Genomic DNA, 19,481 nt, shown 5'->3' on the forward strand with positions numbered 1-19,481 from the left:
GGTGGGCTGGTGGGGTGTCTGAGTCTGGAAGTGAGACCCTACTTGGGTTGGTCTCAACCTCCTCAGATCACTGGCCACTATGGAAGCCTTTCTGCCCATGACTGGGTCATATCTGGCCCTAAGGGTCAACCTCTGGCTGCCTACAGCTGGGGGTTGGATCCCTTTGGCTGGAATAGTGGAGGGCACTGGAAGGTTTGGGGCAGCTAGGCCCCAGGTTTCCCTGTGCTCAACAACATCCATTTGAGGGGTGCCTATACCTAGGGGTAAGGGGGATCCCTCAGTTTGTAGAGGAATTTTCACCTGGCTGAAACTACTCTGCTGGGTGTCCCTAATCTGTTGATGAGGGGGTTCCTCTGGGCAGGGGCCCAATAAGGGCCCACTGACCTCCCTGACCTCTGCAGCCCTGGGCTGACTGAGGCAGGGTAGAGAGGGGCAGGATACCTGCTCCAGACTGGGTACCACCTTGGAAGGGTCCCCTGCCATCAGAGAGGTGGGCAGGCCAAGCCTGTCCACTTCTGGGGCAGTTACTTCACAAGGGGCAGGATCAGTTCCCTGAGAAACTGGACCTGTACCTGTAGTCTGGTGGGGGGAAGACTGCTCCTCCTCCCCTCTGCTCTCTGTTTGGGTAGAGTGATCCATAGTTTCAGGCTTCACTCTTTCTATTTTCTCCTGGGGTGGAGGTGAGGCCCTCAGGGTCTCATCCACTTTCTCAGGGATTCCTACCATTTTCAAATGGGCCTTGTGGTCAACCTCAGCCCAGGCTGAGATTTCTAGATCATTCCCCAGTAGACAATCTACAGGCAAGTTTGGGGACACTGCCACTCTCTTGGGGCCAGTGACCCCTCCCCAGCTGAGATTTATCACTGCCATGGGATGATCTGTCCTGATTCCATCTATGTTGGTCACCTGGTAGCTAAACCCAGGTAAAAGCTGATCTAGGGGCACTAGCCTCTTGGTCACCATGGTGACACTGGCCCCTGTGTCCTTATAGGCCACAGCCTTCTGACCATTGATTATTGGTTCTTGTCTGTACCTTCCCAGAATTCTGGGGCTCATGGTAAAGTTGGCAAACCCCATGCCACCATCACAGACCATAGTTGCTAATGCAGGGGACCTGGCTAGGCCAGAGTCCACCGGTGTCCCCAAAGAGAACCCAACTAAGTTTTTGGGTGCACTCCCACCACCTGGGGGATTACTACTAGTAGTAACAGGAGGTGTTGGAGCTGGTTTTGGAGGAACATTCTCTTTATTGCCATTCTTTGGACAGCTGGAGTCAGTTTTCCAGTGGCCAGGTTTCTTACACACATGGCAATATGGTTTCTTGTTATTAGAGGAAGTATTTTGGGACCCACCCCCAGCACTGGGTTGTTGGGGCCCTTCAGAGGACTGTTCTTGTTTATCATCCCCACCTTTCTCTTTGGGCTTAGTGGAATCCTTCTTCTGGTCACCAACTTGGTTCTTAGGCCTAATCCTGGTTCTGACCCATTTGTCTGCCTTCTTTCCCAATTCTTGGGGAGAGGTCAGATCAGAGTCCACCAGGTGCTGGTGTAAAAGTTGGTTCTGACAATTATTAAGAATCTGCTCCCTCATAATGAGATTATACAATCCTTGATAATCATTAACTTTACTGCCATTTAACCAACCTTCCAGTGCCTTGGTTGCACAATCCACAAAGTCTACCCAATCCTGATTCTGTGCTTTCTGGGTGTCTCTGAACTTCAGTCTGTATTGATCAGTGGTTAAGCCAAACCCATCTATTAAAGCAGCTTTCAGGATATAATAATCATCAGCATCCTCTTCTCTTACAGAGAGGAGCTTGTCTCTACCTTTATCTGAAAAGGAGAGCCACAGGATTGCTGCCCACTGCTCTACTGGGACCCTCTGTACTCTACAGGCCCTTTCAAGAGCAGATATCCATTTGTGGATATCATCCCCATTCTGATAGGGGGGCACAATCTTGTGGAGGTTCCTATTGTCAGGGACTTTCTCTCTAACTCTAGGGGTTTCCTTACTGCCACCAGGGATCTCTAGACCCCACTTTCTTGAAGCTTTCTGAAGCTCCAGGGTTTCCCTGTCCAATGCTAACTGTTCTCTTTTAAGCTCAAGCTTAGCCTGCTCAAATTTGATCAGTCTGCATTTCCTCTCATGAGAGGATTCTCTTCTCTGAGAAGAGGCAGAGGACCCTTTGGATCTCCTAGAATGGTTGGATCCCACTGAGGGGGATCTGTTCCTTCTTGGATCCACCACTCTCCTTTTAAGGGTGGAGGGAGTGCCTCTTGAGCCATCACCTCCATGCTGTGAGTGGTCTGTTTCTTCCAGGTCAGGATTTTCATCCTCTTCCTGTTCATCATCAGAGTCCACTCTGGGAGTGTCCTCTTCTGATGGGTGCCCACCCACTCTGTCCGTCTCTCTGTACCCTATGGACTCCATAAAGTCTGCTATGAGCAGGATTTCCCTGAGACGTTTTGTGTTGGCACCTTTGTTTGTCTTCAGTTTTCTAAGGGTGCACATTTCCCTGAGCTCTGCAAAGGTGAAATTATCATACTTATCTATTGGGACCCTCTGGGGTCCTTCCATAGCCTTAGTGCCACCTGAAGACATGTTTAGTGTAGTGATGTATCTACCTACACTAAGTGTGGCCTACTGAACCCTCTCTTGAGTTGTAGTCAAGGTGTGCTAAACCCTCTACACACAACTCCAAGTTCAGTAGAACTTATTGTATTCTAGCTTGAATTTATATGTACCTTTGGTACCTTGTGGCTTTCACTTTAGAAATTCAATTTGTTATCTGGTAAAACAATGGCAAGCTTGAATCCCACCGCTGCCACCAATGTGAGAAGTTGGCCTGGCATATGCTGTTCCTAGTTATAGGGACACCTTGCACCAGTCCAATTCGACTCCTATTGATGATAGGTTTAAGACAACCTTTAAAGAAAGCTATCCTAGTGGTAGCTGTGGAGAGCAGCCTTCAGGCTAAGTCTTGAAGGAGTGTTAAGCCTATTGTTTTACCATAATAACCTCTTGAATAACCAAATGAAAGAGTAGCCCACACAGGTATATATATAAAATATATGTATTTATTCTAGACAGAATCCCACAGTCACTTTATGTGGCTAGTGGCAAAGTTACACTTCAAACAAGCATTTATAAACACAATAAATAGCACAGAAATCAATGGGCCCCAGGGGGGGACCAAACCATATACTAAAATAGTGGTATAAGAACCACGACAATTCTACAGGCAATGCCTAGGGCATTCAGGATCGCTGGCCCCTTAAGAATCCACCCACAGTTAAGAGGAAGGGGACCCACGGGAGGCGTGTGTAGTGCGAGAAGTTGCTGTCGGGATCGCAATGTTAGCCTATGGAGAATGTCGCGGTTGAATAATTAAGGTTTAAGGACACTTCTAACAACAGTACAAAGTTAAGGCTTGAGACTTAAGGCTTTGGAGAGCCCACCGCCACGGGAGTACCGAAGTACCACTGTTACCTGCCCCAGGGAAGCCGGGTGCATAGGTCGATTCTGGTGTCGGGTCGCGGGCTGATTTTCTATGGAAAAGGAGTCCAAACTGCTGCTAGCTGGAAGTGTCGCTGAAGTCGTGAAGATTAAAGTTGAAGAAAAGACAAAGATGAACCTGAAAGCAGAGGGGACAGAGTCTGGGTCACAGCACAGTGACCAGGGAGCTCACAGGAAGGAGCTCGTGGATGTCGGGTGCTTCAGGTGTGGAAGGTACAGCTGGGCTCTGCAGTCACGGGCTCCGGGAGGCTTCAAGGAAGGCCAGCTTCTGGAGGGCGACTGTCCCACGTCGGCTGAGGGTCGCTGCGGTGTTAGTGTCCCGATTGGATCCACTAAGCATTGGCAACCGCAACCCACGCAAGATGGACAAAGCAGCTACTGGTGCAGACCCACGTGGTCTGAGGGTGCTCTCCTTTGCAGGGAGCGTAGAGCAGGCCTGGAGCAACCAGGGGAACTCTTAGAAAAGAAGATTGTCCTCCGTCAGGGCCCACAAGTCAAGGGACAAGGGACCGCGGAAGGCAGCAAAATGGAGTGCGTAAAAGGGCTCCCACGGGCCACCGGAGCGGGCCAGGGAGCTGAGGTTCGACACAAATGCTGCTTGAAGGTTGGCTCAAGAATGGGCCAAAGCACAACTTCCCCACTGGTCGGGGTCGTGTGCTGGACAAGAGGTGGCCGGTGTCTCAGGGTATGCAGGGATCTCGACACCCACGTGGTCCAGGTTGCTCAGACTTGCTGGGCACACTCACAGGATGCTGGGATGCACTGGAGACCCACCTCGAGGTTGCTGGAAGGCGTCGAAGGTCGTGAGAGCAACGAAGTTCCAACCGGGTATCTTGTAGTCTTTTAGGTGCCTGCCAAGCAGGGGGATAACTCCTTTATCCCAAGGGAGATTTCTTCAGTCAGCTGGGCAGCAGCTCATCGAAGGTCAGTTCTGTGAAGTCCTGTACGAATCTAAGGCTCTAGGGCAAAGTTATTCCCATATATCCCCAAGATTAGGGGATGGTCCAAGAGAGAGCCTACCAATCAGAGTAGAGGCGGGAAAGGGTGGCTACACCCACTCCCCTTTGTGTGTTTCCCGCCTGGGCGAGGGGCAGGACGCCCCTGAACCGGTTCCAGGCGGTGTATGCAGAATTGGGGCTCTGCAGCTGCCTACGTGCAACTCTGAAAGGACATTTGGTGCACCCACCCTGTTCCAATCCACATATCCTGTCTGGGGAGGTGCTGGCACCTCCCTGCCAAAGGAGCCCTATTGTCCAGATGGCGAGGCTGGGGTTTTCCCCAGCAACAGCCAGCCAGAGTCGTGTAGGTGGCGAACAGTAGCCATTTTGTGGTACATGTGCACTTTTAAATTGGTGTCCAAATTCTACCGCTTTTCCCATATCACCCTCCTAGCAAGGGGGAATCGTGCCCCCATGCCCATGGCTGGACTGGGGGTATGATTCCTTCATGTTTGACACCAAACACGATATGGTTCTGTGTAGCCATTCCTAAGTTACAGCGATGACGCAATAACTTATAATGCGGTTAAGAGTATATGGTATGGCTACACTACAAACAACCCAGTAGCGATTTTACGAAGGTTGCAGAGAGGTCCTACTCACGTAGGGGTCCCCCCTCACACATACCTCAGCACCCAGCCCTGTAGGATTACCAGGGCCTGCCATAGGGGTGACCTATGAGAGTATATGTGTTGTATGGTATGGGACATAGGGTACCTACGTCCCTGTAAGGGGTGCTAGCACCACCTTACCCAGGCTACAGTAGTGGCCTGGTGGTGTCAGTTTGGGTGGCTGTCCCAGGGTGGCACAATAAGTGCTGCAGCCCTGGTAGGCCTACTGGGGGACCCATGCCCTGGGTACCTATGGTACCATCTACAAGGGACTGGTAGGGCATGCCCAGCATCCAATTATGTTTGTACCTAGAGTACTCACAACAGTTTTAGGGAGAAATCAGATAGGCTGGGGTCCTGGATAGCAGGATCCCAGCCAGACTAGTCAAAAACCACTTAAATACCAGGCAAAAAGTTGGGGGCAACCATTAGTCAGATTCCACTCTCCTACAGTAATAGAGTGGAGTAGTGTAGAGTGGAGTAGTGTAGAGTGGAGTAAAGTGGAGTAGTGTAGAGTGGAGTAGAGTGGAGTAGACTGGAGTGAAGTAACATTGATTGGAGTAGAGTGGAGTAGAGTAGATTGGAGTAGAGTGGCGTGGAGTAGTGTAGAGTGGAGTAGTGTAGAGTGGAGTACAGTGGAGTAGAGTGGAGTAGTATGGAGTAGAGTGGAGTGGAGTAGTGTAGAGTGAAGTAGAGTGTAGTAGTGTAGAGTGGATTAGAGTGGAGTAGTGTAGAGTGGAGTAGTGTAGAGTGGAGTAGAGTGGAGTAGAGTGGAGGAGTTTAGAGTGCATTAGAGTGGAGTAGTATAGAGTGGAGTAGTGTATAGTGCAGTAGAGTGGAGTAGCATTGATTGGAGTAGAGTGGAATAGCGTAGAGTGGAGTAGAGTAGAGTGGAATAGCATTGATTGGAGTAGAGTGGAGAAGAGGAGAGAAGAGTGGAGTAGAGTGGAGTAGAGTGGAGGGAAGTAGCATCGATTGGAATAGAGTGGAGTAGAGTAGAGTGGAGTAGAGTGGAGTAGTGTAGAGTGGAGTACAGTGGAGTAGAGTAGAGTAGTGTGGAGTAGCATCGAGTGGAGTAGAATGGAGTAGTGCAGAGTGGAGTAGTGTAGAGTGGAGTAGTGTAGAGTGGAGTACAGTGGAGTAGTGTAGAGTGGAGTACAGTGAAGTAGCGTAGAGTGGAGTAGAGTGGAGTAGTGTAGAGTGGAGTAGAGTGGAGTAGAGTGGAGTGGAGTAGCATCGATTGGAGTAGAGTGGAGTAGTGTAGAGTGAAGTAGTGTAGAGTGGAGTAGAGTGGAGTAGTGTAGAGTGGAGTAGTGTAGAGTGGAGTAGTGTGGAGTAGTATAGAGTGGAGTAGTGTAGAGTGGAGTAGAGTGGAGTAGTGTAGAGTGGAGTAGAGTGGAGTGAAGTAGCATCGATTGGAATAGAGTGGAATGGAGTAGTGTAGAGTGGAGTACAGTGGAGTAGAGTGGAGTAGTGTGGAGTAGGATTGAGTGGAGTAGAGTGGAGTAGTATAGAGTGGAGTAGTGTAGAGTGGAGTAGAGTGGAGTAGTGTAGAGTGGAGTACAGAGGAAAAGCGTAGGTGTAGAGTGGAGTACAGAGGAAAAGCGTAGAGTGGAGTAGAGTGGAGTGGAGTAGTGTAGAGAGGAGTAGTTTAGAGTGGAGTAGTGTAGAGTGGAGTAGAGTGGAGTAGTGTAGAGTGGAGTAGTGTAGAGTGGAGTAGAGTGGAGTGGAGTAACATTGATTGGAGTAGAGTGGAGTAGTGTAGAGTGGAGTAGTGTAGAGTGGAGTAGAGTGTAGTAGTGAAGAGTGAAGTAGCATAAAGCGGAGTAGAGTGGACTAGTGTGGAGTAGAGTGGAGTGGAGTAGAGTGGAGAAGAGTGGAGTGGAGTGGAATAGTGTAGAGTGGAGTAGTGTAGAGTGAAGTAGAGTGTAGTACTGTAGATTGGATTAGAGTGGAGTAGTGTAGAGTGGAGTAGTGTAGAGTGTAATAGAGTGGAGTAGTATAGAGTGGAGTAGTGTAGAGTGGAGTAGTGTAGAGTGGAGTAAAGTGGAGTAGTGTAGAGTGGAGTAGAGTGGAGTAGAGTGGAGTGAAGTAACATTGATTGGAGTAGAGTGGAGTAGAGTAGATTGGAGTAGAGTGGCGTGGAGTAGTGTAGAGTGGAGTAGTGTAGAGTGGAGTACAGTGGAGTAGAGTGGAGTAGTATGGAGTAGAGTGGAGTGGAGTAGTGTAGAGTGAAGTAGAGTGTAGTAGTGTAGAGTGGATTAGAGTGGAATAGTGTAGAGTGGAGTAGTGTAGAGTGGAGTAGAGTGGAGTAGTGTAGAGTGGAGTAGTATAGAGTGGAGTAGTGTAGAGTGGAGTAGAGTGGAGTAGAGTGGAGTGAAGTAGCATCGATTGAAGTAGAGTGGAGTACAGTAGAGTAGAGTGGAGTGGAGTAGTGTAGAGTGGAGTAGTGTAGAGTGGATTACAGTGGAGTAGAGTGGAGTAGTGTGGAGTAGCATTGAGTGGAGTAGAGTGGAGTAGTATAGAGTGGAGTAGTGTAGAGTGGAGTAGTGTAGGGTATATTAGACTGGAGTAGTGTTGAGTGGAGTAGTGTAGAGTGGAGTACAGTGGAGTAGTGTAGAGTGGTGTACAGAGAGGTAGCGTAGAGTGGAGTAGAGTGGAGTAGTGTAGAGTGGAGTACAGTGGAGTGGAGTAGCATCGATTGGAGTAGTGTGGAGTAGAGTGGAGTAGTGTAGAGTGGAGTAGAGAGGGGTAGAGTGGAGTAGTGTAGAGTGGAACAGTGTAGAGTGGAGTAGTGTAGAGTGGAGTGGAGTAGAGTGGAGTAGTGTGGAGTAGAGTGGAGTGGAGTATCATCGATTGGAGTAGAGTGTAGTAGAGTGTAGTAGAGTGTAGTAGCATAAAATGGAGTAGAGTGGAGTGGAATAGAGTGGAGTAGAGTGGAGTGGAGTGGAGTGGAGTAGTGTGGAGTAGCGTAGAGTGGAGTAGCGTAGAGTGGAGTAGAGTGGAGTAGAGTAGAGTAGCATTGATTGGAGTAGAGTGGAGTAGCGTAGCGTAGAGTGGAGTAGAGTAGAGTGGAGTAGCATTGATTGAAATAGAGTGGAGAAGAGTAGAGTAGAGTGGAGTAGAGTAGAGTGGAGTAGCATTGATTGGAGTAGAGTGGAGTAGAGTAGAGTGGAGTGGAGTAGAGTGGAGTAGAGTTGTGTAGAGTGGAGTAGTGTAGAGTGAAGTACAGTGGAGTAGAGTTGAGTAGTGTGGAGTAGAGTGGAGTGGAGTAGAGTGGATAAGATTGGAGTGGAGTAGCATCAAGTGGAGTAGTGTAGAGTGGAGTAGTGTAGAGTGAAGTAGAGTGTAGTTGTGTAGAGTGGGTTAGAGTGGAGTAGTGTAAAGTGAATAGTGTAGAGTGGAGTAGTATAGAGTGGAGTAGTGTAGAGTGGAGTAGAGTTGAGTAGAGTGGAGTAGAGTGGAGTGGAGTAGCATTGATTGGAGTAGAGTGGAGTAAAGTGGAGTAGAGCAGTGTAGAGTGGAGTAGTGTAGAGTGGAGTACAGTGGAGTAGAGTGGAGTAGTGTAGAGTGGAGTACAGTGGAGTAGTGTGGAGTAGAGTGGAGTGGAGTGGAGTAGAGTGGAGTGGAGTAGCAGTGAGTGGAGTGGAGTGGAGTAGTATAGAGTTGAGTAGTATAGAGTGGAGTAGAGTGGAGTAGTGTAGAGTGCATTAGAGTGGAGTAGTATAGAGTGGAGTAGTGTATAGTGGAGTAGAGTGGAGTAGCATTGATTGGAGTAGAGTGGAATAGCGTAGAGTGGAGTAGAGTAGAGTGGAATAGCATTGATTGGAGTAGAGTGGAGAAGAGGAGAGAAGAGTGGAGTAGAGTGGAGTAGAGTGGAGTGAAGTAGCATCGATTGGAGTAGAGTGGAGTAGAGTGGAGTAGTGTAGAGTGGAGTACAGTGGAGTAGAGTAGAGTAGTGTGGAGTAGCATCGAGTGGAGTAGAATGGAGTAGTGCAGAGTGGAGTAGTGTAGAGTGGAGTAGTGTAGAGTGGAGTACAGTGGAGTAGTGTAGAGTGGAGTACAGTGAAGTAGCGTAGAGTGGAGTAGAGTGGAGTAGTGTAGAGTGGAGTACAGTGGAGTAGAGTGGAGTGGAGTAGCATCGATTGGAGTAGAGTGGAGAAGTGTAGAGTGAAGTAGTGTGGAGTGGAGTAGAGTGGAGTAGTGTAGAGTGGAGTAGTGTAGAGTGGAGTAGTGTGGAGTAGTGTAGAGTGGAGTAGTGTAGAGTGGAGTAGAGTGGAGTAGTGTAGAGTAGAGTAGAGTGGAGTGAAGTAGCATCGATTGGAATAGAGTGGAGTGGAGTAGTGTAGAGTGGAGTAGTGTAGAGTGGAGTACAGTGGAGTAGAGTGGAGTAGTGTGGAGTAGGATTGAGTGGAGTAGAGTGGAGTAGTATAGAGTGGAGTAGTGTAGAGTGGAGTAGAGTGGAGTAGTGTAGAGTGGAGCACAGAGGAAAAGCGTAGGTGTAGAGTGGCGTACAGAGGAAAAGCGTAGAGTGGAGTAGAGTGGAGTGGAGTAGTGTAGAGAGGTGTAGTTTAGAGTGGAGTAGTGTAGAGTGGAGTAGAGTGGAGTAGTGTAGAGTGGAGTAGTGTAGAGTGGAGTAGTGTAGAGTGGAGTAGAGTGGAGTGGAGTAACATTGATTGGAGTAGAGTGGAGTAGTGTAGAGTGGAGTAGTGTAGAGTGGAGTAGAGTGTAGTAGTGAAGAGTGAAGTAGCATAAAGCGGAGTAGAGTGGACTAGTGTGGAGTAGAGTGGAGTGGAGTAGAGTGGAGAAGAGTGGAGTGGAGTGGAATAGTGTAGAGTGGAGTAGTGTAGAGTGAAGTAGAGTGTAGTACTGTAGATTGGATTAGAGTGGAGTAGTGTAGAGTGGAGTAGTATAGAGTGTAATAGAGTGGAGTAGTATAGAGTGGAGTAGTGTAGAGTGGAGTAGTGTAGAGTGGAGTAAAGTGGAGTAGTGTAGAGTGGAGTAGAGTGGAGTAGAGTGGAGTGAAGTAACATTGATTGGAGTAGAGTGGAGTAGAGTAGATTGGAGTAGAGTGGCGTGGAGTAGTGTAGAGTGGAGTAGTGTAGAGTGGAGTACAGTGGAGTAGAGTGGAGTAGTATGGAGTAGAGTGGAGTGGAGTAGTGTAGAGTGAAGTAGAGTGTAGTAGTGTAGAGTGGATTAGAGTGGAATAGTGTAGAGTGGAGTAGTGTAGAGTGGAGTAGAGTGGAGTAGTGTCGAGTGGAGTAGTATAGAGTGGAGTAGTGTAGAGTGGAGTAGTGTAGAGTGGAGTAGAGTGGAGTAGAGTGGAGTGAAGTAGCATCGATTGAAGTAGAGTGGAGTACAGTAGAGTAGAGTGGAGTGGAGTAGTGTAGAGTGGAGTAGTGTAGAGTGGATTACAGTGGAGTAGAGTGGAGTAGTGTGGAGTAGCATTGAGTGGAGTAGAGTGGAGTAGTATAGAGTGGAGTAGTGTAGAGTGGAGTAGTGTAGAGTATATTAGACTGGAGTAGTGTTGAGTGGAGTAGTGTAGAGTGGAGTACAGTGGAGTAGTGTAGAGTGGTGTACAGAGAGGTAGCGTAGAGTGGAGTAGAGTGGAGTAGTGTAGAGTGGAGTACAGTGGAGTGGAGTAGCATCGATTGGAGTAGTGTGGAGTAGAGTGGAGTAGTGTAGAGTGGAGTAGAGAGGGGTAGAGTGGAGTAGTGTAGAGTGGAACAGTGTAGAGTGGAGTAGTGTAGAGTGGAGTGGAGTAGAGTGGAGTAGTGTGGAGTAGAGTGGAGTGGAGTATCATCGATTGGAGTAGAGTGTAGTAGAGTGTAGTAGAGTGTAGTAGCATAAAATGGAGTAGAGTGGAGTGGAATAGAGTGGAGTAGAGTGGAGTGGAGTGGAGTGGAGTAGTGTGGAGTAGCGTAGAGTGGAGTAGCGTAGAGTGGAGTAGAGTGGAGTAGAGTAGAGTAGCATTGATTGGAGTAGAGTGGAGTAGCGTAGCGTAGAGTGGAGTAGAGTAGAGTGGAGTAGCATTGATTGAAATAGAGTGGAGAAGAGTAGAGTAGAGTGGAGTAGAGTAGAGTGGAGTAGCATTGATTGGAGTAGAGTGGAGTAGAGTAGAGTGGAGTGGAGTAGAGTGGAGTAGAGTAGTGTAGAGTGGAGTAGTGTAGAGTGAAGTACAGTGGAGTAGAGTTGAGTAGTGTGGAGTAGAGTGGAGTGGAGTAGAGTGGATAAGATTGGAGTGGAGTAGCATCAAGTGGAGTAGTGTAGAGTGGAGTAGTGTAGAGTGAAGTAGAGTGTAGTTGTGTAGAGTGGGTTAGAGTGGAGTAGTGTAAAGTGAATAGTGTAGAGTGGAGTAGTATAGAGTGGAGTAGTGTAGAGTGGAGTAGAGTTGAGTAGAGTGGAGTAGAGTGGAGTGGAGTAGCATTGATTGGAGTAGAGTGGAGTAAAGTGGAGTAGAGCAGTGTAGAGTGGAGTAGTGTAGAGTGGAGTACAGTGGAGTAGAGTGGAGTAGTGTAGAGTGGAGTACAGTGGAGTAGTGTGGAGTAGAGTGGAGTGGAGTGGAGTAGAGTGGAGTGGAGTAGCAGTGAGTGGAGTGGAGTGGAGTAGTATAGAGTTGAGTAGTATAGAGTGGAGTAGAGTGGAGTAGTGTAGAGTGCATTAGAGTGGAGTAGTATAGAGTGGAGTAGTGTATAGTGGAGTAGAGTGGAGTAGCATTGATTGGAGTAGAGTGGAATAGCGTAGAGTGGAGTAGAGTAGAGTGGAATAGCATTGATTGGAGTAGAGTGGAGAAGAGGAGAGAAGAGTGGAGTAGAGTGGAGTAGAGTGGAGTGAAGTAGCATCGATTGGAGTAGAGTGGAGTAGAGTGGAGTAGTGTAGAGTGGAGTACAGTGGAGTAGAGTAGAGTAGTGTGGAGTAGCATCGAGTGGAGTAGAATGGAGTAGTGCAGAGTGGAGTAGTGTAGAGTGGAGTAGTGTAGAGTGGAGTACAGTGGAGTAGTGTAGAGTGGAGTACAGTGAAGTAGCGTAGAGTGGAGTAGAGTGGAGTAGTGTAGAGTGGAGTAGAGTGGAGTAGAGTGGAGTGGAGTAGCATCGATTGGAGTAGAGTGGAGTAGTGTAGAGTGAAGTAGTGTAGAGTGGAGTAGAGTGGAGTAGTGTAGAGTGGAGTAGTGTAGAGTGGAGTAGTGTGGAGTAGTGTAGAGTGGAGTAGTGTAGAGTGGAGTAGAGTGGAGTAGTGTAGAGTAGAGTAGAGTGGAGTGAAGTAACATCGATTGGAATAGAGTGGAGTGGAGTAGTGTAGAGTGGAGTAGTGTAGAGTGGAGTACAGTGGAGTAGAGTTGAGTAGTGTGGAGTAGGATTGAGTGGAGTAGAGTGGAGTAGTATAGAGTGGAGTAGTGTAGAGTGGAGTAGAGTGGAGTAGTGTAGAGTGGAGTACAGAGGAAAAGCGTAGGTGTAGAGTGGAGTACAGAGGAAAAGCGTAGAGTGGAGTAGAGTGGAGTGGAGTAGTGTAGAGAGGAGTAGTTTAGAGTGGAGTAGTGTAGAGTGGAGTAGAGTGGAGTAGTGTAGGGTGGAGTAGTGTAGAGTGGAGTAGTGTAGAGTGGAGTAGAGTGGAGTGGAGTAACATTGATTGGAGTAGAGTGGAGTAGTGTAGAGTGGAGTAGTGTAGAGTGGAGTAGAGTGTAGTAGTGAAGAGTGAAGTAGCATAAAGCGGAGTAGAGTGGAGTAGTGTGGAGTAGAGTGGAGTGGAGTAGAGTGGAGAAGAGTGGAGTGGAGTGGAATAGTGTAGAGTGGAGTAGTGTAGAGTGAAATAGAGTGTAGTACTGTAGATTGGATTAGAGTGGAGTAGTGTAGAGTGGAGTAGTGTAGAGTGTAATAGAGTGGAGTAGTATAGAGTGGAGTAGTGTAGAGTGGAGTAGTGTAGAGTGGAGTAACGTGGAGTAGTGTAGAGTGGAGTAGAGTGGAGTAGAGTGGAGTGAAGTAACATTGATTGGAGTAGAGTGGAGTAGAGTAGATTGGAGTAGAGTGGCGTGGAGTGGTGTAGAGTGGAGTAGTGTAGAGTGGAGTACAGTGGAGTAGAGTGGAGTAGTATGGAGTAGAGTGGAGTGGAGTAGTGTAGAGTGAAGTAGAGTGTAGTAGTGTAGAGTGGATTAGAGTGGAGTAGTGTAGAGTGGAGTAGTGTAGAGTGGAGTAGAGTGGAGTAGTGTAGAGTGGAGTAGTATAGAGTGGAGTAGTGTAGAGTGGAGTAGAGTGGAGTAGAGTGGAGTGAAGTAGCATCGATTGAAGTAGAGTGGAGTACAGTAGAGTAGAGTGGAGTGGAGTAGTGTAGAGTGGAGTAGTGTAGAGTGGATTACAGTGGAGTAGAGTGGAGTAGTGTGGAGTAGCATTGAGTGGAGTAGAGTGGAGTAGTATAGAGTGGAGTAGTGTAGAGTGGAGTAGTGTAGAGTATATTAGACTGGAGTAGTGTTGAGTGGAGTAGTGTAGAGTGGAGTACAGTGGAGTAGTGTAGAGTGGTGTACAGAGAGGTAGCGTAGAGTGGAGTAGAGTGGAGTAGTGTAGAGTGGAGTAGAGTGGAGTGGAGTAGCATCGATTGGAGTAGTGTGGAGTAGAGTGGAGTAGTGTAGAGTGGAGTAGAGAGGGGTAGAGTGGAGTAGTGTAGAGTGGAACAGTGTAGAGTGGAGTAGTGTAGAGTGGAGTAGAGTGGAGTAGTGTGGAGTAGAGTGGAGTGGAGTATCATCGATTGGAGTAGAGTGTAGTAGAGTGTAGTAGAGTGTAGTAGCATAAAATGGAGTAGAGTGGAGTGGAATAGAGTGGAGTAGAGTGGAGTGGAGTGGAGTGGAGTAGTGTGGAGTAGCGTAGAGTGGAGTAGCGTAGAGTGGAGTAGAGTGGAGTAGAGTAGAGTAGCATTGATTGGAGTAGAGTGGAGTAGCGTAGCGTAGAGTGGAGTAGAGTAGAGTGGAGTAGCATTGATTGAAATAGAGTGGAGAAGAGTAGAGTAGAGTGGAGTAGAGTAGAGTGGAGTAGCATTGATTGGAGTAGAGTGGAGTAGAGTAGAGTGGAGTGGAGTAGAGTGGAGTAGAGTAGTGTAGAGTGGAGTAGTGTAGAGTGAAGTACAGTGGAGTAGAGTTTAGTAGTGTGGAGTAGAGTGGAGTGGAGTAGAGTGGATAAGATTGGAGTGGAGTAGCATTGAGTGGAGAAAAGTGGAGTAGTGTAGAGTGGAGTAGTGTAGAGTGAAGTAGAGTGTAGTTGTGTAGAGTGGATTAGAGTGGAGTAGAGTGGAGTAGAGTGGAGTGGAGTAGCATTGATTGGAGTAAAGTGGAGTAGAGTAGTATAGAGTGGAGTAGTGTAGAGTGGAGTACAGTGGAGTAGAGTGGAGTAGTGTAGAGTGGAGTACAGTGGAGTAGTGTGGAGTAGAGTGGAGTGGAGTAGAGTGGAGTGGAGTAGCATCGAGTGGAGTGGAGTGGAGTAGTATAGAGTGGAGTAGTGTGGAGTAGCATTGAGTGGAGTAGAGTGGAGTAGTATAGAGTGGAGTAGAGTGGAGTAGAGTGGAGGAGTGTAGAGTGCATTAGAGTGGAGTAGTATAGAGTGGAGTAGAGTAGAGTAGCATTGATTGGAGTATAGTGGAGTAGAGTGGAGTAGTGTAGAGTGGTGTACAGAGAGGTAGCGTAGAGTGGAGTAGAGTGGAGTAGTGTAGAGTGGAGTAGAATGGAGTAGAGTGGAGTGGAGTAGCATCGATTGGAGTAGTGTGGAGTAGAGTGGAGTAGTGTAGAGTGGAGTAGAGAGGGGTAGAGTGGAGTAGTGTAGAGTGGAACAGTGTAGAGTGGAGTAGTGTAGAGTGGAGTGGAGTAGAGTGGAGTAGTGTGGAGTAGAGTGGAGTGGAGTATCATCGATTGGAGTAGAGTGTAGTAGAGTGTAGTAGAGTGTAGTAGCATAAAATGGAGTAGAGTGGAGTGGAATAGAGTGGAGTAGAGTGGAGTGGAGTGGAGTTGAGTGGTGTGGAGTAGCGTAGAGTGGAGTAGCGTAGAGTGGAGTAGAGTGGAGTAGAGTAGAGTAGCATTGATTGGAGTAGAGTGGAGTAGCGTAGTGTAGAGTGGAGTAGAGTAGAGTGGAGTAGCTGTAGGAGAGTGGCATCGACTGCATAGTTGCCCCCAACTTTTTGCTGATGTTTTGACTGTTTTTCTGACTTTAGCCAGGCTGTGGCCCTGCTATCCAGGACCCCAGCCTATCTGCTTCCTCTGGTAAACTATGTGAGTACTCTAGGTACCAACCAATTGAATGCTGGGCATGCCCTACCAGTCCCTTGTAGATGGTACCCTAGGTACCCAGGGCATGGGTCCCCCAGTAGGCCTACCAGGGCTGCAGCACTTATTGTGCCACCATGGGACAGCCACCCAAACTGACACCACCAGACCACTACTGTAGTCTGGGTAAGGTGGTGCTAGCACCCCTTACAGGGATGTAGGTACCCTATATCCCACACCCTTACAACACATATACTCTCATAGGTCACCCCTATGGCAGGCCCTGGTAATCCTACAGGGCTGGGTGCTGAGGTATGTGTGAGGGGGGACCCCTACATGAGTAGGACCTCTCTGCAACCTTCGTAAAATCGTTACTGGGTTGTTTGTAGTGTAGCCATACCATATACTCTTAACCGCATTATAAGTTATTGCGTCATCGCTGTAACTTGGGAAGGGCTACACAGAACCATATCGTGTTTGGTGTCAAACATGAAGGAATCATACCCCCAGTCCAGCCATGGGCATGAGGGTACGATTCCCCCTTGCTAGGAGGGTGATATGGGAAAAGCGGTAGAATTTAGACACCAATTTAAAAGTGCACATGTACCACAAAATGGCTACTGTCCGCCACCTACACGACTCTGGCTGGCTGTTGCTGGGGAAAACCCCAGCCTCGCCATCTGGACAATAGGGCTCCTGTGGCAGGGAGGTACCAGCACCTCCCCAGACAGGATATGTGGATTGGAACAGGGTGGGTGCACCAAATGTCCTTTCAGAGTTGCACGTAGGCAGCTGCAGAGCCCCAATTCTGCATACACCGCCTGGAACCGGTTCAGGGGCATCCTGCCCCTCGCCCAGGCGGGAAACACACAAAGGGGAGTGGGTGTAGCCACCCTTTCCCGCCTCTACTCTGATTGGTAGGCTCTATTTTGGACCATCCCCTAACCTTGGGGATATATGGGAATAACTTTGCCCTAGAGCCTTAGATTCGTACAGGACTACACAGAACTGACCTTCGACGAGCTGCTGCCCAGCTGACTGAAGAAATCTCCCTTGGGATAAAGGAGTTATCCCCCTGCTTGGCAGGCACCTAAAAGACTGCAAGATACCCGGTTGGAACTTCGCTGCTCTCACGAACTTCGACGCCTTCCATCAACCTTGAGGTGGGTCTCCAGTGCATCCCAGAGTCCTGTGAGTGTGCCCAGCAAGTCTGAGCACCGTGGACCACGTGGGTGCCGAGATCCCTGCATACCCAGAGACCCCGGCCCCCTCTTGCATTGCACACGACCCCGACCAGTGGGGAAGTTGTGCTTTGGCCCATTTCTGAGCCAACCTTCAAGCAGCATCCGTGCCAAAGCTCAGCCTCCTAGTCCACTCCGGTGGCCCGTGGGAGCCCTTTTAAGCACTCCATTTTGCTGCCTTCCGCGGTCCCTTGTCTCTCGACTTGTGGGCCCTGGCGGAGGACAATCTATGTTTCCAAGAGTTCCCCTGGTTGCTCCAGACCTGCTCCATGCTCCCTGCAAAGGAGAGCACCCTCAGACCTCGTGGGTCTGCGCCAGCAGCTGCTTTGTACATCTTGCGTGGGTTGCGGTTGCCAATGCTTAGTGGATCCAATCGGGACACTAACACCGCAGGGACCCTCATCCGACGTGGGACAGTTGCCCTCCAGAAGCTGGCCTTCCTTGAAGCCTCCCGGAGCTCGTGACTGCAGAGCCCAGCTGTACCTTCCCCACCTGAAGCACCCGACATCCACGAGCTCCTTCCTGTGAGCTCCCTGGTCACTGTGCTGTGACCCAGACTCTGTCCCCTCTGCTTTCAGGTTCATCTTTATCTTCTCTTCAACTTTAATCTTCACGACTTCAACAACGCTTTCAGCTAGCAGCAGTTTGGACTACTTTTCCATAGAAAATCAGCCCGCGACCCGACACCAGAATCGACCTATGCACCCGGCTTCCCTGGGGCAGGTAACAGTGGTACTTCGGTACTTCCGTGGTGGTGGGCTCTCCAAAGCCTTAAGTCTCAAGCCTTAACTTTGTACTGTTGCTAGAAGTGTCCTTAACCTTTAATTATTCAACCGCGACATTCTCCATAGGCTAACATTGCGATCCCGATAGCAGCTTCTCGCACTGCACACGCCTCCCGTGGGTCCCCTTCCTCTTAACTGTGGGTGGACTCTGAAGGGGCAAGCGATCCTGAATGCCCTAGGCATTGCCTGTAGAATTGTCGTGGTTCTTATACCACTATTTTAGTATATGGTTTGGTCCCCCCCTGGGGCCCATTGATTTCTGTGCTATTTATTGTGTTTAGAAATGCTTGTTTGAATTGTAACTTTGCCACTAGCCACATAAAGTGACTGTGGGATTCTGTCTAGAATAAATACATATATTTTATATATATACCTGTGTGGGCTACTCTTTCATTTGGATATTCAAGAGGTTATTATGGTAAAACAATAAGCTTAACACTCCTTCAAGACTTAGCCTGAAGGCTGCTCTCCACAGCTACCACTAGGATAGCTTTCTTTAAAGGTTGTCTTAAACCTATCATCAATAAGAGTCGAATTGGACTGGTGCAAGGTGTCCCTATAACTAGGAACAGCATATGCCAGGCCAACTTCTCACATTGGTGTGCAGCGGTTGGATTCAAGCTTGCCATTGTTTTACCAGATAACAAATTGAATTTCTAAAGTGAAAGCCACAAGGTACCAAAGGTACATATAAATTCAAGCTAGAATACAATAAGTTCTACTGAACTTAGAGTTGTGTGTAGAGGGTTTAGCACACCTTGACTACAACTCAAGAGAGGGTTCAGTAGGCCACACTTAGTGTAGGTAGATACACCACTATCACTACACTAAACATGTCTTCAGGTGCAGGTGCCACTAAGGCTATGGAAGGACCCCAGAGGGTCCCAGTTGATAAGTATGATCATCTCTCCTTTGCAGAGCTCAGGGAGATGTGCACCCTCAGAAAACTGAAGACAAACAAGGGTGCTAACACCCAACGCCTTAGGGAAATCCTGCTCATTGCAGACTTTATGGAAAGCATAGGGTCTAGTGGGACTGACAGGCGGGGTGGGCATCCATCAGAAGAGGACCCTCCAGTGGGGGACTCTGATGAGGACCAGGAAGAGGATGAAAGTCCTGACCTGGAAGAAACAAACCACTCACAAACTGGAGGTGATGGCCCAAGAGGCACTCCCTCCATCCTGAAAAGGAGAGTGGTGGATCCCAGAAGGAACAGATCCCCCTCAGTGGGATCCAACCATTCTGAGAGATCCAAAGGGTCCTCTGCCTCTTCTCAGAGAAGAGAATCCTCTCATGAGAGGAAATGCAGACTGATCAAATTTGAGCAGGCTAAGCTTCAGCTTAAAAGAGAACAGTTAGCTTTGGACAGGGAAGCCCTGGAGCTTCAGAAAGCTTCAATGAAGTGGGGTCTAGAGACCCCTGGTGGCAGTAAGGAAACCCCTAGAGTTAGAGAGAAAGTCCCTGACACTAGGAACCTCCACAAGGTTGTGCCCCCCTATCAGAATGGGGATGATATCCACAAATGGATATCTGCTCTTGAGAGGGCCTGTAGAGTACAGAGGGTCCCAGTAGAGCAGTGGGCAGCAATCCTGTGGCTCTCCTTTTCAGATAAAGGAAGAGACAAGCTCCTCTCTGTAAGAGAAGAGGATGCTGATGACTATTATAACTTGAAAGCTGCTTTAATAGATGGGTTTGGCTTAACCACTGATCAGTACAGATTAAGTTCAGAGACACCCAGAAAGCACAGAATCAAGATTGGGTAGTCTTTGTGGATTGTGCAACCAAGGCACTGGAAGGTTGGTTAACTGGCAGCAAAGTAAATGATTATACAGGATTATACAATCTCATAATGAGGGAGCAGATCCTTAATAACTGTCAGAATCAGCTCTTACATCAGCACCTGGTTGACTCTGATCTGACCTCTCCCCAAGAATTGGGCAAGAAGGCAGACAAATGGGTCAGAACCAGGATTAAGCAAAAGGTCCAGCCCTTGGGATGTGCAACTAAAAAGGAAGATGCCAAGAACTCTGACAAGGGTGGGGAAAAGGGAAAAGACCAGCAGTCTTCAACAGGCCCCCAAAAAGCAGCATCTG

Source organism: Triturus cristatus, chromosome 1_1, assembly GCF_964204655.1.
Source record: "Triturus cristatus chromosome 1_1, aTriCri1.1, whole genome shotgun sequence".
NCBI classification, from domain to species: domain Eukaryota; kingdom Metazoa; phylum Chordata; class Amphibia; order Caudata; family Salamandridae; genus Triturus; species Triturus cristatus.